The sequence below is a fragment of the Marmota monax genome, unplaced genomic scaffold (assembly GCF_021218885.2).
Source record: "Marmota monax isolate L192 unplaced genomic scaffold, Marmota_monax_Labrador192_F-V1.1 WCK01_AAM20220418_F8-fsc00133, whole genome shotgun sequence".
In the NCBI taxonomy this organism is placed as follows: domain Eukaryota; kingdom Metazoa; phylum Chordata; class Mammalia; order Rodentia; family Sciuridae; genus Marmota; species Marmota monax.
The window spans coordinates 3,196,630-3,207,764 of record NW_026694821.1 but is presented as its reverse complement, the minus strand read 5'-3'; positions in this window follow the sequence as shown (position 1 = coordinate 3,207,764).

Here is an 11,135-nt window from a genome sequence, read left to right as displayed (position 1 = left end):
TCTCAGAGTCAGTGGGCCAGGTTTGAGAATGCTCAGGCCCTGCAGAGCCCTGGATGGCCAAGAAGCAGAATTACTTAGGAACTGTGTTTGGTCCTGAGGAGCAGACACACGAAGAACAGAGCCCAAGAACAGGGTGTTCTGTTTTTCTCATCTAAAGAGAAGCCTGACGCGGGGGAGTCCAGAAGGGTGCAAGGCTTAAGGGTGTCAGGCTTGAATTCTTTGAGCTACTACTCCATGCTTCTCCCTCAGTTCAAGATGACCATGGACCGCCAGTCTCTAGACTCATCCTCAGGCATGAAGGGTGAGAATGAAGTAGCAGGGCCATCACTCCTTCTGCCTGAGGCCTGGGGGAAACCCCTCTCCATTACTGCTGCCCTCCTCTTGTTGACCAGACTAGGTTATATTTTATGATGGTCAATTTTATGTGTCAATATGGCTGAGCCTCTGTTCCCAGATATTTGGTCATATAATCTGACCTTTGCTGTGAAGGTCTTTTTTAGATCAAATAGGCATTGAAAGCACTAGAGTTTGAGTAAAGCACATTACCCTTCACAATGTGGGTGGGCCTCATCCAGTCGGTTGAAGCCCTTAAGAAACAGACTGACCTTCCTGAGGAGAGAATTTTGCCTGCCTTCAGACTCCAGCTGCAAGGTCAACTCTTCCCTCCGCCTCCAGCTGCCAACCCGCCTTGCAGACATCAGACTCCCACGCCTCCACAGTCACATGAGCAAATCCCTTAAAGCCTCCTTCTCGATTCCATTTCTCTGAAAACCTTGAAAAGTACAAATGGGAAAAGTGATTTTTAGCTGAGTACATGGTTATCCCTTCCCTTTTTTAAAAAATCAGGGGTTCAAAGGAAAGGAAGGAAGGGGAAGGGATATTTGGCAGGTGTTTTAGTTTGCCTTTTCACTGTTGTGACTAAAAGGACCCAACCAGAACAACTGTAGAGGAGGAAAAGTTCATTTGAGGGCCCACGGTTTCAGAGGTCTTAGTCCATAGAAGGCCAGCTCCATTCCTCAGGGCTCAAGCAGAACATCATGGAGGAAGAGTGGCAAAGGGAAACAGCTCACATGGTGATCAGAAAGCGGAGAGAGAGAGAGACTCCACTTGCCAGGTACAAATATATACCCCATAGCCACATCCCCAATGAACAGCTTCCTCCAGCCACACCCCACCTGCCTCCAGTTACCACTCAGTTAATCCCATCAGGGATTAATTCACTGACTGGGTTAAGGCTATAGCCCAGTCATTTCTCCTCCAAACCTTCTTGCATTGTCTGTCATATTTAAGTACTATTTTCTTCCAATTCTAGAGGTTCTGTCCTAGTTTTCCTGAAGTCCCTCTCCCCATTGGTGTGTGGTGCAAGACAAGGCACATTTTTTCCAGGTGGTTAGGGGAAGCGGGGACACTGCTGATCGCGGCCAGGTCCCTTTTCCAAAGCACTGCATCTCCAGTCCACGTGGCTTAACAGAGCACAAAGTGGCAGAGGGTGAGAAATGCTGGGACAGTTGCAGGCCAAATCTCTTTTCTGTATGCAGCCGACACCGTCAACACAGCCTCAGTTCCTCAACTGTGGCTTGCAACAGCCTGCTTGCCTGAAATGAAGGCTAGTTTGCTTTTAGACAGTGTTTCTGTGTCAGAACTTCTCAGAATTTCTCAGGAGATGCATGTTTTTCTGAACCCTGAGTCTCAAGAAAAGAATCACTTCAGATATCAGGAAAATGGGGGAAAGCACTAAAATTCTGCAGAAATTCAAGTTTAACAATAAACTTAATGTCAAAAAAGAAACATTATTGAAGGAATTCACTGATGTCAAGTGGAAGCAAAAGCACAAAATACTGGTACTTAGATAAGCTAAGTCCAAGGCTAAGAACATCTGGGAACACACTATGAGTGGAAAAGCCACTTTTACATCCTCATAAGCCAGTCTGGCTTGTGGGATTGCACATTCTAAGTGTGTTCTTGGCCCTGACAGTTGCTAACAGTGAAACTTCTTACAAATATGAAAACTATTAATGAGTTTATGTGCACAGTATATCTTATACAAATCCTATAAGTGGCAGTATTTTGGAAGCAAAATAAGTCCTTAAACTGGCAATTTGGACACCTCATTCCATGTGATGGTTGACCTTGCCAGGAGGTCCCAATGCTATGTTATCCTAATACTATCCGATAATGCTCACTGGAGCTTTTCACTCTTGGAATCTTTACTATAGGTAACAGTTTTTATAAAGCACACAGAATATTTTTTGAAAGATAAGAAAGTATATGAAGAAAGATTTATCTAAATTAGAATTTCAGGATTTCCCATGGTTCCCTGATTTTTTTTGTTTCTTGTTCCCAATTCCCAAAGACTGAAAATACTGTATCAAGGGTCAGAGAGGACCAGGGGTCATCTTGTCATTCATTCAATAATTTGTTCATTCATTCAACAAGTATTTATTGAGCACTTCCTATTTTTCAGGCACTGAGTCACTTTGAGACCATTGAAGTGAGTAAGTCAAAGTGACTACCTTAGGGAATTTCTGTTTCAGAGGAGAGAGACAAATAAAAATGTTTAACACAATCTAATGTCACAAAATGATAAATCCAATTTAAAAAGTGAAGCAGAGTCAGGTTAGAGTGAGTGGCAGGTATTGTTTGGGGACAGCAGCTGAAGGTCCAGCTGAAGAGCAGAGAGATGAATGTAGTTAAGTACTTGAGCCAAAGGAAGCTCAAGGAAAGACTATTCCAGGTAGTCCAAAGGTAGGACATTGCTCGCTGTCTTGAAAAAACGAGGAGAGTCAGAGAAATGAGTATCTGGAATGTGGTAGGTGAGGGGGGAAGTCATGGGAAGTAAAGGTGGAGGACGGCAGGGGGCAGAACTCTAGAACTTGGTGAGTCACATGAGGCTCTTGGGTTTTCCTGTGTGTTTGACTGGAGAGGAGATTATGGTGGGTGGGGACAGTGTGGAGGCAGGGAGGCCACTTAACGGGACTACTATGTAGCTCAGGCCAGAGATGATGATCATTCAGACCCTTGATATTGGAGGGGCAGGTGGAAAGTGGCCCAGTTAGAGACAACAGAAATCACTGAGAAACTATGTGGAAGAAAGAGGCCTCAAGAATGGCTCCTATTGTAAGGCCAAGAGGCAAATGATAGAGCCACTTCCATGGAGGGACAGACTGCAGGGAAAACATACAGGGGAGAAAAATCAGTGGTTTGGCTATGACCACACTAGGTTTGAGATGTCTGTTAAATGTCCAGGTGAAGGTTGAGTGTATGGGTCTGAAGCTCAGGGAAGACCTCAGAATCTGAGGCTCAGACTGAGAATCTACAGCTTATGCATTAAAGCCAAGGGCATGATTGAAGTTGCTATGAGAAAAAGTGAGGATAGAGGAGAAGAGGAGGGGCGGGGAGGGAGGAAAAAGGGATGGGGTTCAGGTAACAAGATCTGGAACAATCCAACATTTGATTATGTCAAGAAAAGAATTCAGCCCAAAGACTGAGGAGTATGGGAGGAAGAGAAACCCAGGAGAGATGCTGTACAGAATGTCAAGTGCAGAAAATGGTTCAAGAGGGAGGGAACGATCTGTCACCTTTGTCACCCATGCTGAGACTGAGAAAGACAAAGGCTGGGAATAGAGCCACACAGCTGGCAGCTCTGAGACTGTTGGTTATCTTGACAAGATGATTTCGGGGGGGGGGTGGGGTGAGAAGCGGGCCCTGACTGGATGAGGTCAAAAGAAAGTGGGGGACATGGGGGTCCTGCCAAGGAGGCTGATAGTGTGAGTCAAATACAAAATCTTTTTTTAATGAGCCTTTTCATATTTTATTGACACAGATACAATGCCTTTCGTTGCACAGTATTTTATATTTTATCTGCTGTGATTTTTTCCCTACACATTTGTGTTCTTTTATTTTTAAAAAAATCAAATTTAGAACTAGAAGTATAGCTGGTGGCAGAGCACTTGCCTAGCATGCATGAAGGCCAGAGAGGCATGCCAGCACAGCCAAAAAAATAAAACAATTAAAAATTTAAAAAAATTAAAAATTGGGGAAGTTTTCTAATTCTAGTGTTATCTTGCATGGATGTAGTTTTTTTTAATTTTTTTTTTAGATGTAGTTGGACACAATACCTTTACTTTATTTATTTGTTTTTACGTGATGCTGAGGATCGAACCCAGTACCTTGCATGTCATAGGTGAGTGCTCTACTGCTGAGCCCCAGCCCCAGCCCTGGATGTATTTTTATTTTTATGCTTTTACTCCTGTTATCTTAAGCTTCTACTATTTGGTTTGTAAATACTTTCCCTTAGGTCTCACTTAAGCCTGTACAACCACAAAGAAACTTGCTCTTTGCCCTTCCCTTTTCCCATTTTTAGTTGTGATTTTTTTTTTTTAATCAGCACGGTGCTCATTTCTCTAGTACAAGGATCAGAATATTTTTTTTCTTCACAGGACAAGTGTTGTGGTTTGGATCTGGAATGTCACCAAAAGTCGTGTACCTAAAGGCTTGATCCCCACTGCAGCAATGCCCAAAGGTGGGACTTTGGGGAAGTGGTTGGAAGATGAGAGCCCTGACCCCATCAGTGGATTAACCAGCTTAATGGCCTCCCTGGAGGTGGGAGGTTGTTGAAGGAAGATCATTGGAGGTGTGCCCTGGAAGGGTATATCTTGTCCCTGGCTCCTCCCTCTCTCCCTCCCTTTCTCCTTCCTAGCAGCCAGGAGCTGACAGCTTTTTTCCACTGTGACCTTCTGCCATGATGGTCTGTCTCATCTCAGGCCCAGAACAATGGGACCAGCCAAATATGCACTGAAACCTCTAAAGCCATGGGCCAAAATAAACCTCTCCTCTTCCAAATTGCCTGTGTCTGATATTTTAGTCATAGTGACGAAAAGCTGATGAATACAGCCAGCTAATAAATACTTCCAGCATAGCAGGTACAGTGTCTGTTACAGGTCTAGTGTCGCAGAGCCCAAGCAGCCATGAAGAGTACAGAAGAGTATGGGGATGGGCTATAGTTTGGATCTTGAATGTCCCTGACAGATAGGTGTTAAAGGCATGGTCCCCAGTTGGTGGGGAGACTGTGGGAACTTTAAGAGATGGGGCCTAGTTGGAAGAAGGGAGTCCACTGGAGGCATGTCCTTGAAGAGACCCCTTCCTCTCCTCTCTCTCTCTCTCTCTCTCTCTCTCTCCTTCCCAGTCATCACGAGGTCAACAATTCTCCTCCAGTATGTGCTCCTGCCATGATTTACTGTGCTGCCACAGGCCCAAAGGCCAACAGAACCAAGTGACCATGTACTGAAACGTCCAAAACTGCAGGCCAAAATGAAGCTTTACTTCCACTGCCAATCAGCTTTTAAGTCAATCATCTCAGATACCCAGTGACCAAAAACTCATTAACACAGGATGGCTGAGTTCCAATAAAATTTTACTTACAAAAACAAGCAGGGTGCCAGATTTGGTCCACAAGCTATGATTTGCAAACTCTCAGGATGACAGAAGGCCAGGGGATGGAAAGGACCATGCAAGAGAGGAGAGGAAAATTGGCAAGAGAGCTAAAGGGACCCTGACAAAAGAAGAGCCCTTGAAGTCCTCCAGGGATGGAAACAAGATTTCATTAATGTCTTTTCATAGTTCACCTGTCAGGAAGAATAGGGTAGAATTGTCCGTGCAGGACTTGGGGAGTAGCTCAGTGGCAGAGCGTTTGCTTAGCATGGGCAAGGGCCTAGGTTCAATCCCAGCCTCACAGAAAAGAAAGGTTTGTGTAGCTAGAAAGGTGTCTCTGTCATCTCAGGGTTGGCCTGCATCCATGCTGCTCGGTTCAGCAGATGCTGCTGGCCAGATGCCAGCGTGTGGTCAGCTGAATGTGATTTGCTCATCCTGAAAACAGCAGGTATAGACAGCACTCTCTCAGTGCCATGGCAACCAGATCAAGGTTTTCTATAAGAGGAGGATCAGATCAGCCAGTGCATCCCTCCAGGCACTGATCCCACAGTGTGCACGGAGCTCTTTTCAGAGCCAGACCCTGAGCCAAGTGCTTGGAATACAAAGAAGCAGCAACTCAAGTCCCTGTTTTTCAGGAGGAGACAGACATGTGCAGCAAACGGTGCAATACTTGATCAGATACTTGATGCCATGAAAGGGTGCCCGGGGAGCTGAGAGTGGGCCTCTTAGGGAGTGAGGAACTGGCCCCTTGGGCCTCTCTGAAAAGCTGAGATGAGCTGAATTTTGGAGAATCAGCCAGAGTTGACCAAGAGGATGAATTATGGGTGGGAGTGAGAAAATAGAAGCTTGAACACTGACAGCTTTGGTGAAGGGCAAGTGTGACCAGATTGTGGGGTCTCCAGGGTGTGGGAGATGGGCACAGAGAGGCGCCAGCCAGGTCATGCAAGGCCTCAGCTGACACTGATTTTGTGGGGCTGATGCAGCCTACTGACCACTCCAGTGGCATTTCGCAGCCCACTGCTACCCCTCCTTTCTTTAAAAATATCCTGATCTCACGAGGCCACTGTCTCCTGAGGTTTCTTCTGCACTTGTGCCTACTCTTCCTCACTCTTCTCATTTATGCTGTCACTTCCTTAGATTCTAGTCTCCTCTTCATGATTCACTCTGCTTAGGTTTGTAGGAACCCCACATTTCTCTTTTCCATCTCCCTTGGTCTTTTCACCTTCTTCTTCCACAAGATGGGCACCCTCTGTGTGTCTGAGAATGTAGCCTCCAGAATCCCAGTGTGGCCATCCCTGTGGGAATATTTCCCCCATAGCCACCTATCAATCCTAGGGACAAACTTGATTGCCAGTGGTTGGTCATGTGCCTACCCAGAGATCCATCACTGTGACCTGAGTGACAGGGCAATATGATTTATGAGGCAGGAAATAAGGTTGCACGATTGGCCCCATCAAAGGCACAAAGAAGGGAGAGGCATTTCCCAAAGACAGGAGGATCCAGAGGAAGCAAGAACTATACAACAGAAACAATGAAGAACTCATGACAGAGGGATAACCAATCAGGGGAAAGAGAATTCTAAAGAATGCATAAGCATGCTGTAATCCCAGAAACTTGGGAAGCTGAGGTAGGAGGATGGCAAGTTCAAAGCCAGGCTCAGCAACTTAGCAAGGCCCTAAGCAACTTAGTGAGACCCTGTCTCTAAATAAAAAATATAAAGGTCTGGGGATGTGGCTCAGTGGTTAAGTGCCCTGAGTTGAATCCCTGGCATCAAAAAAAAAAAATCACAAAGAAATGAATGGATAAAATAAAATGTGATACTACTATGGAATATTACTCATAAAAAAGAATGAAATTCTGATACATGCTATTATATGGATGAAACTTAAAAACATGTTAAGTGAAATAAGTCAGACACCCAAGTGTAAATAGTGTGTGATTTCACTCATATGAAGTACCTAGAGTGCCCAGCAAAAGTAGAATAGGGATTCCCAGGGGCTGGTAAGAGGGGAGAATGGAAAGTTACTATATAATGGATATGGAATTTCTCTTTGGGATGAAGGAAAAGTTCTAGAAATAGTGGTGATGACTGCACAACATTGCAAATGTTCTTAAGGGTGCTGGATTGTGCACTTAAAATAAATAATGTTAAATTTTATGTTATAATGTTTTTACCACAATAAAAATATACAGGAGTAGGGGACATAGGTAGCAGACACAGTTAGGGCAGAAGCAGAGCACCCAAGGAAGAAACCAGTTGGGAAAAGGCCCTCTCCAAGGATGAGATTCAGACTCCACAGAAAAGGTGTGGCTGCAGCCCACAGAGAAGTCGGTGGAGGTACAGAGGCCTGGTAGCATCAGGATACCCGTCCACAGGGATGCTGACCTCACTCAGTAAGAAGCAACTCTGAGAAGAGCCAGTGGCACTCCCTAGGACTTCACCCACAGCGTGCTGCGGAGACTCACTGGGAAGCCACTGGGGCTTCAGTAAACCTTGGCAGAAGCCTACTATGAGGTTACACTGCTAAATTTGCTGGAGAGTTGGCTAAAGTGCTGGCTAAACTCCCTAGGTGTGTTGCTGATCCCACTGAGGGAGGAGCACCCCTGGGTGTTCCATGTGCCAATCAAATGCTGCAGGAAACAAGGAAAGACACACCAGACAGAAAAGGAAGCCCTGTCCCTCAAGCACCCTCCAGTGACAGCACTAAACATGGTAACAGTGCTTACTGTCCTGCCTAGTGGCAAAGAAACATCAGGGCCCCATTCCAGTATCACAAAACTGTTCAAGGCAGACTGGATTTGGAATTCAGAGACAATGAGTTGATAACTGTCACAGTCCACCCCTTAGCTACTCTACTTGCATTTGACCATCCTACACAGATCTGAGCTTCTGTACAACGAAAAACAAATCTTCTATGCTTTCTACAGGTGAAAGTATTCTTGCTCCTTCCCCCAAATCAAACAACACACAGTCCCAAGAGCTATTGTATCCTAATCTCCAGTTATATTAATTACTCCTCAAATTTGATAACAGTTCCGCTAAATATTTTTTATCCAAAGATTAAATCATAAAGTGAACTTCCAACAAGTTGTATATAAACTAATAAAATAAATAAAGAGAGACAATTTTGTCATTTTCCCATAATCCCTCTATCAGTCTCAGGGAAGATTCTGATTGGCTTGGGTCATGCACATTAGAATTTGCAAAAGATCTGAGATTTCACCCACCTTACAATTTAATAAGTTAGCCTGTTAATATTTTCATGGATGTGCATGGGAAATATGAGTCTGGGTCAGAAACAAAGGTTTTTATTACTCATGACATAGACAGATGAGGGAGGCTGTTGGTCTGTGTTGGTTCCCCACACCTCCAATTCCCATGGAGAGGTGGAGGGGCTCAGGCAGATGCTGGCATGCATGGTGTTTGTGTTGCAGTGAAGGAACACTGAACCTGGGCACTCATCATTTAATGGTAAGCAAGTTTGCTTTTCCTCTGGGCAGGGGGATATTGCTTCACCATGGTTGTCCATTGCAACTACTGTTCCTATGAATTCTAGGTACTTCAAATGAGTGAAGTCACACACTATTTACACTTTTGTGTCTGACTTATTTCACTTAATGTGATTTTTAAAAAAGTTTCATCTATATAGTAGCATGTATCAGAATTTCATTCCTTTTTATGAGTAATATACCATAGTATACAGTACCACATTGTTTTTGCCCAGGCAAATAGCAGGGCCTTGTATTCTTATTATCCCCAAGCATTACAATCAGGGCCCAAGGTGGACTGCCTTCACAAAAATCCATCATGAGCCCTGCCTGAGATTCTTGGCCAAATATAAAATTTCCCATGTCAGCCACTCAGATTAATCTGACCAACAGAGGCTGGAACCAAATCTGATTCCTACAGCACTTGAAATTAAGGCTACTAATAGCAGGACTTCACAACACAGTAAGGCTGATTTTCAGTACTTATCTCACCCATGTCTTTCAGGGTCCCAGGTTCAGACAACTGTGAATAAGTCCCTGAGGAGACTAATAGTTCTTATTTCAGACAGTCACAATGCCACCTAATGCCACTTTAGTGTCCGTTACAACCCACTCAAGGGCGTTTAAAAAGACTGATATTTGGTATCACTGATGTAATTACAGTGGGCAATAAAGGGACCCCCAAACTCCATTTCCAATGAAAGACATTCTATGGTGTTCCCTTCTTTCTCACATACAAATATACTATTCAAAGGGGGCATAGGTTATACTACTTTGAGATTTATTGTTAAAGTTTGGTTCACCATTACATTGGTGCTATGGTTCAGATCTGGGATGTCCCCAAAATCTCATGTGTTGAAGATTCAGTCTCCAAAGTAGCAATGTTCCAAAGTAGGTTTTGAGAAATATTGGATCATGAGGGCTCTGATCTCATCATTGGAGTGATCCATTGATAGCTGAATGCATTTGGAAGGTAGTGGAAATTGTAAGCAGGTAGGGCATGATTAGAGTAAATAGGTCACTGGAGGTATGCCCTTGGGGATTATCCCTGGACCTTCCTCTCCCCTCTACTTCCAGGATGCCATGAGCTCATCATCTTTTCTCTGCCACATGTTCTTCCGCCATGATGTTCTGCCTTGCCTCAGTCCCAGAGCAATGGAGCCAGCCCACCAGGGTCTGAAACCTCTGACACAATGAGTCAAAGTAAAGCTCTCAACAAATTTTTAAAAAATATTTTTATTAATTATTGATGGGCCTTTTTTTATTTATATGTGATGCTGAGACTTGAACCCAGTGCCTCACATATGCTAGGCAAGCGCTCTGCCTCTGAGCCACAACCCCAGCCCATCTCAACAAATTTTAAAAAATAAAAAAAATAAAAAATGCTTCCTTCTCTAAGTTGTTTTTGTCAGGTATTTTGGTCCCAGAAATGAAAAGTTGACCAACACAATTGGCTTGGTAAATATGATGGTTAATTTTATGTGTCAACATGACCAGGCCACGGTATGGACATATTTGGTCTATCATTATTTTGTAGTGTTTTTAGATGAAATTTATATTTAAATCGATGAGCTTTGAGTAAAGCAAATCACCCTCTATAACAGGATTGGAACGTATCAATCAGTGGAAGGCCCAAGTATAACAAAAGACTGACCTTTCACAGCAAGAAAGAATTCTGTAGCAGATGGTCCTCAGACATGAACTGCAGCATTAGGTCTCCAGCCCCCAGCCCACCCTGTAGATTTTGGACTTGCCAGCCTTCATAATTTGTGAGCCAATTCCTCTGGAGAATCCTGATTAATGCATTAAATCACATGGACAGTATCACTTAGTTCCTGCAGCCTTGACTGCTATATAATGCATAAACCAAGTGCACCTGGGTGTCAGGAGGAACGCATGAAATTGTATCATTCAGTTTAGAACAGAACTGTTCTCATCCTTGTGTTTGAACAGTACGGGAATTTGGGATGTGAGGCATGTTCGGAAGTTATTGACGGCATCAAGTATAAGAGTTCAGGCCCTGCCATGTTCTTGTGAATTTTCAAGGACTTAGCGCGAAAGGGAAGCATTCATTGCACCCCTCCACACAGCTTGTACTTCTCAGGTCTAAGGTGTGCCTCCCCAAAGCCTAGGATTATTGTTTCCACCCCCCACCCCCACCCCCGCCATCACAAAATTGTCATATCCTGTCCCAGTACCTGTAACTTCATCTTTCC